We start from the raw sequence: 12,560 nt of genomic DNA, 5'->3' as shown, positions 1-12,560 counted from the left end.
TAAAAAGCAAATTCCCATCATCTGAACTACTCTGAAGAGATTCTATCACAGTAGTACTGAAGCACAACACACCAAGTGTCAGATTTTTGCCTCACATTAGTACAAAAAATGCTTACCTCTTTTACATAAAGGTGAGTCTGTAGCCAAAATCCTGACACAGTAGATCTGGGTTTTCAGTTCTAAGACAAAAATCTACGTTTAGCAAAGACCTTTTCTTTGTCATTTAGATCATAATATCGAGATACAATATTTAATACCTCCACCCTTTCTTTATTTGCCACTGAGATTATTACAGGGAGATACAATATTTGATACCTCCACCACCCACAGTCTCTTCAAAGGATTTCTAACTTAGTTGAGAGAAAGTAAAGCTATGGCTTAAAACTCAATAAAAATTAAAACTTTAAAAATCTAAACAGTGCTACACCTTAGTAGATAATTAATTACAGAAACGGAGATTTGAGTAACAGTTGCTAAAAGGAGGGGGGCAGTTACACAATTTTACAAAGTTGAATAATCAAACAGCTCACCAAAATTTAAATATTTCTGAGCAAATGGAGAAAATAAATAATACTGAGTAACTCTGGGACACGGTAGTGTTACTTTTGCTATCTATTACATATGGCCTGTGTGAGTCAATGTTACTATTCTCCCACTCCCTTGATGAGCAAAACGAGCCCACTCTCCAGGATTCCTCATACCAAGTGCTCGGTGTATGTCACTATGAATAATCTCGTAATAGTAATAGTAATAAAAACAACAACTTCTAAAGCCAGAATTCATACCCTACTGTATGAATTCTTGTGTGGCACCCGCCTGGCACATGGCAGCACGCAACTATTTCTCCCTCCTGACGCTTCTGCATCACTGCCTCCCAAAGGACTAGAGAATCTGAAGCTTTCACTGCCACATCTACAAATTAAAGTATCATGTTTAAAGAGCTCACAGGTTCTACGAATGGTCAATATTTAATGAACGAACCCCAAGATAGAGAAACTCACCCCGACGCTTTAACGCTCCACCTAATTTTTTTTTTAATTTTAGGAACAAACACAACTATTTTAAAAAACATTATGTAATAAGTTAGACTCTGGAAAACCCCATACTCATCCGACCGGCTGGGCAAATGGAAAGCAAAATTCGATTAGCTCCATTGTACCTAACCAGGCTAAGGTGCAAGATCACACTCTCATCCTTCTCAGAGCGTCTCTGCCAATACCAAAGAACAACAAAGGCAAGTTGAGAAGGCTGCACAAGGCTTCACTCAGCACTTGTCCGCAGGTTCCGAAAGAAGCTATCTGCGGGCCCCAGGGACCAAGGGGACCTTCCGCATCCCGCCCGGCCCGCTGCTCAGCTCAGCGCCGCAGCTTTTGTCTGGCCGGGTTGGAAGCCCCGGCCTCCCGCCTCCCCCGTACCCCTTCCCTCTGGATCTTTCTCCACACCCATCACTCTCCGACTAGCTGTAGTGGGTTTCTCTCCCTTGGCCCCTCCCCTCGCAATTCCGGGCTCTTTTCAAAAGCGACTCGGGGTCCCGTCTTCTCCACCCCGGCCAGGGTGACTCGGGTCAGGGGTGGGGTCTGGGACAAGAAAAGAGAAAGGGGCACACAAAGCAAGGCTGACCTCACAGCCGCCGCCTCCCCCCCACCCCCACCTCTGCAAAGCAGCCTGAAATCAGCAAACTCCTGGTTGGAAAAACAACCCTCCCATCCCGCTCCTCACCGGGCTTCCCACCTAGGGCCGCCCCCTCCCCCCAAAGTGTATACAAGAGCCTAAGACGACACTGGACATCGCCCCCACCCAGTCCCAATGTCCCCCACCGCGGGGGAGGAGGCAGGGGCACGGGAGGACTGGGGTCTGAATCTCCTAGCCCTCACCGGGTACTTACAGCCATTTTATTCGTTGTAGTTGCAGCTGCCTCACTAAATTGCCACCGCCTTCTCCTCCACCCTAATGAGGTTAAGTGCTTGGTGCTGGTATTAAAAAAAAAAAAAGAGAGAGAGCGAGCGAGAGAGCGCCTGCGCAGTGCGCTCTCCCTTTTCCTTTCCCTCCCCTTACCGCCACCGACCCAGCTGGACCATAGAGTGTAAACGGAGACCAGAGAGGCGCTGCTTCTCTAACGTAACGCCCCGCGCAGGCGCCCGCTTGGCTGCGCGGGCCTTCGTAAACTGGAAATCCCGGGGTCGCTCGTCTTCTCGGAGAACATCAGTTGACCCTGATAGGGACCCATAGGTGGCTAGGGTGTGGTTGAGCCGCCGAGGAACTTGCGACAGAACTCAAGCTACACAATTAGGGTCGCATGTAGGCGTCCATGCAATAGGCCACTAGAAAGCCCTACTGTGAGTACAGCTAAGGAGAAACCAGTATAAAAGCCGTCTGGCTGGAATGCCCTCCGGTCGAGACTAAAACCTGAGGGAAATATTTGCCTTTTTAGTTCTGGTTCACGCGTTCAGGGAGACTGGGATGAAGGAAATTGTGCCCTGCGACCTTCCGTACCCGCGTCCCTTTGCCCTTACAGAGTAGGCGTGGATTCTTGAACCGGAAGAACAACATTTTAATGGGTCTTTGCCCTTTCTGGAGTGGGCCTACCCGATGGAGTCGTCGGAGACTTTCGGGATAAGATCTTTTTACTTGACCGTATACTCAACGTTGCTTTTACTCTAACTCTCGAATACCTCTCCAGTGGTACTTTGTGGGAAGCTGTTTCACAGACCAGAAGGCTGTGCAAGTTGTACGGCTGCGTTTAAGGATCCTAAAGGACCCAATTTTTGCCGCTTAAAGGCCCTACGCTCCTCAGTAATTTGACATTGTAAGCTTTGTGTGCAATTACCGCCTCCTGGAAATAACCATTAAGACTTCCCTCCATCTGGGTGTCTAGTGCGTTGAGTTTTCACTGGTAATTTGTATACCACAGTCCGCGCTGGAGAATTGTGTATGTTTTGGGAAAGGGGTGAGAGAGAATGGTAAGAGAATGCCCTGGGGCTTAAATGTTATGGTTGGAGAGACTAAGCTAAAACAAAAAAGTCATGTGTAGCCCCTTCTGTGTAGTGCAGAAAAGGGAGAGGGCTGTAGTCCTTAGAAATAGGGATGACGTAGGGGTGTGTGATTACTGGGATCTAGAAAAGGTAACATCTTTGGGGAGAAAGCGCAAGCACCCTTTTGAAAATGGATATTGGTGATGAAGAAAGCCTTCCAGAGAAGAAATACTATGGGGCAAAGGCTCAGGGAATGGGTGTTACACTGGCCGTAATAGAGACCAAACTGAATAGCAAAATGCATGTATTCGGTTGACCAAAAAGTTCGTTTGTTCGTTTTTTTTTTCGTGGGTGGCTCTAGTAGCTGAAAGGATAAAGCCAGTGCCATTTGCTATTTTGGCATCATTTGCCAAGCAGGCCTATGAGCTTGTTAAACAAGATTGGCGTTTACTCTTCTGAGCTTATGTTTCCAAAGCTGGAAATTACTGCAAAGCAAGAACAGAACTTGACTAACCACTCCGTACAACACAGGCAGAAGATAGCATTGGTACAAACGGCAGCTTATGCAAAAACCAACCAAAACCTCAGGTTACAATGCCCCCCAACAGCTCATGGGCCTCCCAACGGCAACCGCCCCACCCATTTATCCTCCTATTATAATTCAATAAAACTCAAAGCCCCCCGCTCCTTAATGCTGGTGTATCTCTCCACACCATGACCCTCTCCTTTCTGGGAGAGTGAATAAAATCTTTACCCTCTACTCTCTTTGTGAGTTCTTTCACAGCCCACATCACCAACCACCCTAACAGTAGCACTTAGTTGTCTTTAACTTAATTCAAAACAGTTTGTTGGATTTTATTGTGACAGCTGTAATGTCAGTGTGCATTTAAAAAAATCAAAATTGGTGAATTTTTGTGTAGCCATTTTAATATTGATGGAAGAAAATACGCAACATTTTCAGTATATTATGCTTTATTATTTCAAGAAAGGTGAGATCATGCAGTGTATGGTGAAGGTGCTATGACTGATAGAATGTGTAAAAAGTGGTTTGCAAAGTTTCATGCTGGTGATTTCTTGCTGGATGATGCTCCACGGTTGGGTAGACCAGTTGAAGTTGATAGCAATCAAATCAAGACATTTGAAAACAATCAGTGTTATACCATGCAGGAGACAGGTGACAGCCTTGAAAATATACTGAAAATATCCAACTTAATGTAAGTTATTGGTGAAAATGAAAAATGTATCTTTTCAGAAAAATCTAAACCATTTGTAGAAAAAACTAAATGGACTGTTTAGCCAATCCAATATGACAAGTGGAAAGTAAGGTTTGATGAATGGGATGGGGATTTTTTTTTAAATTTTTAATTGTAAGTAAACAAAATGTACCATTTTAACCCTTTTTAAGTGTACAGTAGAGTTAAGGGAATTTACAATGCCATGCAGCACCACGATAACTCTTCCTCTTACAAACTGGAATTCTATACCTATCCATCTTCCCACCACCCTCCCCACCCCCTACTCCGGGCAACCACCATTCTACTCTTTTTATAAATCTGACTACTAAGATGCCTCATGTAAGTGGAATCATACAGACATATTTGTTTTATTGTGCCTGTCTTATGTCACCTAGCATAATGTCTTCAGTGTTCATTTATGTTGTGGTGTGTGTCAGAATATCCTTACTTTTTAATGTTGAATAATATTTCATTGCATGTATATACCATGATGGACACTTGGGTTACTTATACCTTTTGGTTATTGTGAATAATGCTGCAATGAACATGACCATGCAAATATCTCTTTAAGACCTGGCTTTAAATAGGATGGGAAAGATTTTCAAATCAAGTGGAAAAATCCATACTGTGTCATATCCTCCACTTGGGGAAAGAACTGTTTCAGAAAGTGATGCTGACAGTGGAAGCTTAATAAAGCATTTATGGAGCCTTTAAGATAAGCCAGGCATTGATTACCACTTTAGATAAATTATTGCTATATCATTGAATATGTCAAGATAAACATGAGCCAGTTGTTATTCGCTGCACTTTATAGGTGTGAAAACCAAGGTTTGGGGTTACAGATGGGTTGAAGGGAGGCTCACCAACCATACACACGCACACACAATTATGAAATAAAACTATGAGAGCCCAGCACCCTTGGCACTGACTGTTCACTGGTCTGGGCAAGAATATTGAAAGAAAATATTTCATGTGTCAAGAGTGAATTTTCTCAGGAGAAAGAATAGGCTGACATCAAAGAGATTTCTGTCAAACTACTGAATTGTTTAAGAGCTTAGTACAGTAAAACTGTTTTCTAAGGTCCCTAAAAGAACACTGGGGTTTGACTCCAGGTATATTTATTGTCTTAAAAAGTATCTGAAATACCATGTAAGTACATCTAGGTAATAAAAAAAATTAATAAAACATACCACTTTATGGTTAATACTTCCTCTTGGATTTTACATTCTCAAACTTCCTGTGAGATCATTTAAAGCAATAATCTTTTTACAGATGAGAAAATTGAGGTTCAGAAAGGAAAAACTATTTGCCCAATGTCATGGCTGATCGATGCCAAGGCTGCCACTGAAATCTGAACCTCTATAATTCCCAGTCTGCTTTGGGGTCCCTTACAAAGATAGACACCATAGTCTGAGTGGACAGTGTTTCTATTCAATCAGTTTCATCTTCCTCAGAAATACATGCCCAAATCCCATGAAGCTAATGCTGTTTACATAATGAGGCAGAGGACATAAGTTCATTATAAATAGTATTCACACACTCAAAAATATTGTGTACCAACTGTGTGCCTAACTCTTAGGAAAACAGAAAAATCCCTGTTTTGGCAGGATATAGACAAGTAATAAAATATATAGTATATCAGGTAGTATTGTGGGAAGAATGAAATAGGTGGAAATGCTGAGTACTGAGGGAAGAGATTTCTGTTTAATTAGGACAAGGAGAGTGGGAGACTCACTGAGAAGCAAACTTAGCAGAGATCTGAAGGAAACAATGGGAAAAGAAATGTTCTTTATCTGGGAAAAGAATGTGCCAGGTGGAAAGAAGGGAAAGTGCATAAATTATTCTGATGCAAGAGGATGTTTGCTACATCCTAAGAACAGAAAAGAGGCCAGGGTGGCAGAAGCAGAGTATGAGAGGAGAAAAGTAGGAAATGAGGTTATAGGCAACAGGATACCAAATTGTGTAGGAATTTAGGGCATTGTGAGGACTAATGAGGGGAAGACATTGGAAGGTTTTCAGCAGAGAAGGTGATTTGCCTTCTATTTTTAAATAATGACTTTAGCTTCTGTTTTGAGAATAGATTGTAGGGGACCAAGAGGGCGCAACTTAGGAATTTGCTGCAGTCCTCCAACTGAGAGACAATGGTGGGTGGCTTGAGTAAAATGCAAGCAGTGGAGAGGTGAGGTATCTGGATATATCCAGGTAACACGGTACACAGGATTTGATTGATTAATTGATGCAGAGTGTGAGTAAAAGGACAGTTAAATGGATTCCAAAATTTTGGCCTGAGCCATTTGAAGAATGGAGTTGACATTTACTGAAATGGGGAAAAATGGGAAGAGATTAACTTTTGAGATATTAAGTCCCAGGCTGGATATGTATATTTGGGAGACATCAGCATGTAGTGAGTATTTAAAACCATATGAAATCATCTAGATGTTGACTATACACAAATTTTTAAGGACAGGATCCCTGAAACACTCAAGCACTTAGGGATTGAAATAGTAACGAAACCAAAGGGGATAGAAAGAGCAGCCACTAAAATAGAGGGAAACGAAGAAAGGAAATCAGGAAGAGCCACCAAGTGAACAGCCAAGGGGCTACAATTGACCATTGGCTACAACATTGGAGTAGTGAAGATGAAGGCCTGATTGGAATTTGTTCAAAAAAAAAATGATAGGAACAGAATTGGCAAGAGGAAAGATAGGTAATTTGCTGGAGGAATTCAGTTTTAAGAGTAGGGGGGCATTGAATTCTGGTTCAGATGGCAAAATAGGTAAATGCGGTACTCGCATCCTCCCAAAACCACATCAAAATTACAACTAAACTACAGAATAGCCATCATTCAGAATGACCTGAAATCTAGCTGAATGATCTTACAACTAGACATTTAAAGAAGAAGCCACAATGAGACTGGTAGTACGTGCAGAGATGAGGAATGGCCTGGTCCCACACCACGGGGTGGGTAAAACTTGGGAGGGATATCATGGCTGCAGAAGTACCTCTTGAAGAGCAAGGTGCCCCAGCCCTATACCAGCACCAAACCCAACCCTGTTTTCTAGGGCCAGAAAGACAAGTCCCCATGACTTTTGGCTGGAAAAAAAAACAGTGAGGATTGTGGCTAAGTGAGATGGTGGATTGCTGGAGTCACAGGCAGTTCCTCTTAAAGGGCCTGTACGTGGACTTATTAGTCACTCTCTCTGAGCTCCAGGGCTGGGGCTGTAGCTTGAAAGGCAGCAGGAACATATGGGGAGGAACTGAATCGTCTGGTATCAGGAAAAGAGCTATGGGGAGAGAGGCAGTATTCTGAGCCCCCCACAAAGAGCCAGTGTGGGGGAGTACTGTATCTGAGTCTCCATCAACCAGGCTCAAACTAGTCATCCCTAGTGATTCTCTGAGACCCCACCCCAACCAACCTGAGGACCCACACAAACTGCTTCCAGTGGCTTTTCCATATGAATGACCAGTCTTGGCCAATGCTTCAGACCTTTCTCAAATCTCTTAAATGAGCAGTGTCTGGCTTCAGCATGCCCATTACCTCTTGATTTGTGGCCCCAGGCCTCATACTATCAGCAGTGGACCTTGGTTCACAGATTGGCCTCACCTGGGCACCTCCAAGCCCAATACCAGTAGCTTCTGCATATAGCTTCGTAGCTCATGTCAGGTGGCCCAAAGCTGACCTTGGCCTGCACCTCCTTAAAGTCCCCAGAGCCAGCACAAGCAGTAGACAGCTTCAGACCACATCAAAGCACCAGCAAACCACCTCCAAAAGCGATACGTTTGAGGGGCAGATTCAGTGAGGACCAGAGCCCTGCTGAAGTAAGTCCTGCTCAGTGGACTGAGTCCCTGCACAACTGATACTCATGGGGGTCAATGGTGGCAACTAGTCCATACAGCCAATCAGCCTAAGGGTAAATCCCTCCCTTTGGCATGCCAATATCAATCAAGGTTCAACTACCAGAGGAGAGTGTATACAGCCCACAGAGGGATTGGGGGCATACCTGTAATGCACAGCTTGGATGATCAGGGAGGCTGTGCCACTGGACACTATAGAACAGTTAATACATTAGGTCACTCTACCAAGCCCAGGAGACGTAATAGCTCTACTGAATACATAGAAACAAACACAAGAAGGCTGCCAAATTGGGGATACAAAGAAAGATGTCCCAAATGAAAGAACAAAACTCCAGAAAAAGAACCAAACAAAATGGTGACAAGCAATCTACTAGATGCAGAGTTCAATTATAAGGATGCTCAATAACCTTAGTGAGAACTTCAACAGCATAAAAAAGGACATGGAAACCGTAAAAGGGAACCAGTCAGAAATGAAGGCTACACTAACTGAAATGAAGAATAATTTAGAGGGCATCAACAGCACAGGAGATACAGCTGTTGATTTAAATTGGCAAATTGGAATATAAAGAAGCAAAAAACAATCAGAACAGCAAAAGAAGCTGAAATCCCCAAAACATGAGGATAGCATAAGGAGACTCAGGGACAAATTCAAGTGTACCAACATTTACATCATAGGGGTTGTGGAAAGAGAACAGAGCAAGAAATTGAAAACCTATTTGAAAAAATAATGATGAAAAACTTCTCTAACCTGGTGAAGGAAATACACATACAAGTCCAGAAAGCACAGAAAGTCCCAAACAAGATGGACACAAAGAAGCCCTCACCAAGACACATCACAATCAAAATGCAAAGGGTTAAAGACAAAGGGAATTTTAAAAGCAGTAAGAGAAAAGCAGTTAGTTACCTACAAAGGAGCTCACATAAGACTGTCAGCTTTCTTCTCAACAGAAACTTTGCAGGCCAGAAGGGATTAGCAAGAAATATTCAAAGTGATGGAAAGCAAGGACCTACAGCCAAGACTACTCTACCCAGCAAAGGTATCAAAGCTACCATTTAGAATCAAAGGACAAAGAGCTTCCCAGACAAGGAAAAGCTAAAGGAGTTTATCACCACCAAACCAATACATTATAAAATGTTAAAGTGTCTTCTCTAAGAAATAGAAGAAAAAAGGTAAAATATATTAACAATAAAATGGCAATAAACACATGTCTATGAACAACAATCTAAAAAACAAAATAAGCAAACAAGTAGAACAGAAACAGAGTCATAGCTACAGAGAACAATTTGATGGTAGCCAGGTGGGAAGGAGGGTTGAAGGATGGGTGAAAAATGTGATGGCATTAAGAAGTACAAATTAGTAGTTACAGAATAGTCATAGGGAATATATTCAATAATATACTAATAACTATGTATGGTGTCAGATGGGTACAAGATTTATTGGGATGATTACTTAGTAAATTATATAATGTCTAATTCCTGGCTTGTGCACCTGAAACTAATATAATATTGTAATTGAAAAATTAAAAAATGATTTAAGTTTTTTAAAAAAGTAGAAGGCATTGATATGGGATGATACTTCAGGGTCAGGTGAGTAATTTTTTAATTATTTCATCCATAAGTATAGTGTTTCTAAAAGTTAAAATTTCATTTTATAAATATAATCTCAATCCTACTCTCACCTAAAAAATTAAGTAAATCTTAAAAACTAACAATAAATCATCACTTATCCTATACTGTCATCTTCAGATTTCTCTAATTGTCTCATATTTATTTTTGCTACCAGATTTATTCAGATATAATTCAAATATCATACAATTAACCCATTTAAAGTATACAACTTTAAAAATTATTAGTATAATTCACCCTGTGAATCTTTAAATTTTCCTAAATATCTCATACTTTTTTGCCAGCATTTATTGAGATGTCATTCATATACCATATTATTTGCCCATGTAAAGTTTGCAGTTCAATAGTCTTTAATACTATTCAAAGAGCTGTGTAATCATCACCACAATCTATTTTAGAACACTTCATCACCCCAAAAAGAACTCCTGTACCCATTAGTGGTCACTACCCATTTTCCTTAACTCCCAGCCCTAGGCAATCAATAATCTACTTTTTTGTGTCCATAGATTTACCTATTTTGGACATTTCATATAAATAGAATCATAAAATATATGACTGGCTTCTTTCACTTAACATGTTCTCAAGATTATCTGGAATGCCTTTCTATTCACTTAGATCTGAGGTGTCCAACCTGTGGCCCACAGGCCACATGTGGCCCAGGATGTATATGAATGCAGCCCAACATAAAATCGTAAATTTACTTAAAACATTATGAGATTTTTTGTGTGTGTGATTATGAGTCACAATGTATTTACTGTGTGGCCCAAGACAACTCTGCTTCTTCCAGGGTAGTCCAGAGATGCCTGATTTAGATCATCTTAAATTACTTTCAGTAATGCTTTGTAGTTTTCATAGTATAAGTTCTGTACTTCACTTGTTAAATCTATTTCTATATATTTTATTTTTGATACTATTATAAAGAGAATTGTTTTTTGAATTTCATTTTTGAATTATCCATTGCAAGTGTGTAGAAATACAATTAAAATTTACACATTAATCTTATATCCTAAAATCTTACTGAACTCATTTATTTGTTTTTCAGTGGGTTACTTAACATATTTTGTATACAAAATCATGTCATCTGCAGATAGAGATTGTTTTGCTTATTTCTTTTCAATTTGGATCTATTTTGTTTTATTCTATTTTTTATTCTCACTCAATGATATGTTTATTGATTTTAGAGGGAGGAGATGGGGGCAGAGAGAGAGAAAGAGAGATAGAGAGACATGAGTATGAGAGAGAAACATCAATAAGTTGCTTTCCCTATGTGCTCCATGGGGAATTGAATTCATAACCCAGGTATGTTCCCTGACCAGGAATCAAACCTGCAACCTTTTTGGTGAAAGGGACGATGCTCCAATCAACTGAGCTACCTGGCCAGGGCTCTTTCATTTTCTCATCAAATTTTCCCATCGAGAGCCTCCAGTAAGTACGTTGTTGACTAGAAGTAAAAAAATAGACTTCCTTGTCTTGTTCCTAATCTTTGAGAAAAACATTGTCTTTCACCGTTAAATAGGATGTTAGCTGTGGGTTTTTCATATATGCCCTTTATCAGATTGAGAATGTTCTCTTTTTTATTCCTAGCTTAGTAATTTTTTTCATTATCATTAAAGAGATTTGGATTTTGTCAAATTCATTTTCCTTATCTATTTTGATGATCATGTGGTTTTTGTCCTTTATTCTATTAATGTGGTATATTACATTGATTTTTCAGATATCAAACTAGCCTTGCACTCCTGGAGTAAATCCCACTTATTCATGGTGTTATAATCCTCTTTACGTGTTGCTGAATTTTGATTCATTAGTATGTTGTTGAAGACTTTTGCACTTATATTTTAAGGGATATTGGTCCCTAATTTTCTTGTGATGTCTTTGTTTTTGGTATCAGGGTAATAGTGACCACACAGAATGAGTTGAGAAGTACTCCCTCCTTTTCTTTTATTTTGGTAAGGGGATGTATGAACTATTTTTTTAAATTTATAATCCTTTTATTATTATTATTTTCTTTTTTATTGATTTTCAAGTACAGTTGTCTCCATTTTCCCCCATCCCCTCCCCCACCCCACCCAAACCCACCTCTCATCCTCAATCCTACCCCACTTTGTCCATATGTCCTTTATACATGTTTATTGACAACACTTCCCCTTCTTTCCAATGTTATTTTTTTCCCCACACCCCCCTGGTTACCATCAGTCTGTTCTTTATTTCAGTGTCTTTGTTTATATTTTTCTTGCTTGTTTGTTTTGTTAATCAGGTTCCACTTATAGGTGAGATCATATGGTGTTTGTCTTTCACTGCCTGACTTACTTCACTTAGCATAATGCTCTCCAGTTTCATCCATGCTGATGCAAAGGGTAGGAGCTCCTTCTTTCTTTCTGCTGCATAGTGTTCCACTGTGTAAATGTACCATAGTTTTTTGATCCACTGATTTACAGATGGGCATTTAGGTTGCTTCCAATGTAACATGCCTTTCTAACCCCTAGATTCTTGATAGTGCTATATCATGTTTGAATTCTGGGGGGCAAACCTACTTTATATATCCATCAGAGACAACTAATTTCCAATTGTCTCTCTTTATGAATTTGGCAGTCGTCGATGACCATTGCCTGGGTTCATTATTACAATTGTAATAGTCCCGTTGAAGGCAGAGTAAGTGGACACCCATTCATCCTGAGTTTATGGGAAGTTCTTTTTTGATGATAATGAGAACTACATTTTACAATATTTTTAGAACCTTGGAGTTAGGAGATGAGATCTACTCCCAAATCTGCCACAAACTAGCTTAGCATCCTTAGCAAATTACCTTCCTTCTTTTGGCCTCAGTTTTCTTATCTATAGAATGGGGTCACAAACTACATAGGATATCTAAGGT

The 12,560-nt window shown here is 40.5% G+C and overlaps 1 protein-coding gene across 22 annotated transcripts in view; it reads right to left on the bottom strand.

Moving 5' to 3' along the window:
* The window catches only part of CLASP1 (cytoplasmic linker associated protein 1), a 259,814-nt gene extending 257,733 nt beyond the window's left edge, over window positions 1-2,081 (bottom strand). For 5 of the 22 annotated variants that reach the window (XM_045203089.3, XM_053918562.2, XM_045203107.3 and 2 more), the window contains exon 1: window positions 1,886-2,080. The gene's annotated coding sequence lies outside the window, so the exon portion shown is untranslated. Of the gene's footprint in view, window positions 1-116; window positions 180-1,885 lie in introns of all 22 variants that reach the window. The other 17 variants (XM_053918568.2, XM_053918565.2, XM_045203097.3 and 14 more) reach the window with 8 other exon arrangements.
* Window positions 2,082-12,560: the final 10,479 nt, after the last annotated feature.

Source organism: Desmodus rotundus, chromosome 2, assembly GCF_022682495.2.
Source record: "Desmodus rotundus isolate HL8 chromosome 2, HLdesRot8A.1, whole genome shotgun sequence".
Taxonomy (NCBI): Eukaryota; Metazoa; Chordata; class Mammalia; order Chiroptera; family Phyllostomidae; genus Desmodus; species Desmodus rotundus.
This window is presented reverse-complemented; position numbering and strand designations above follow the sequence as displayed.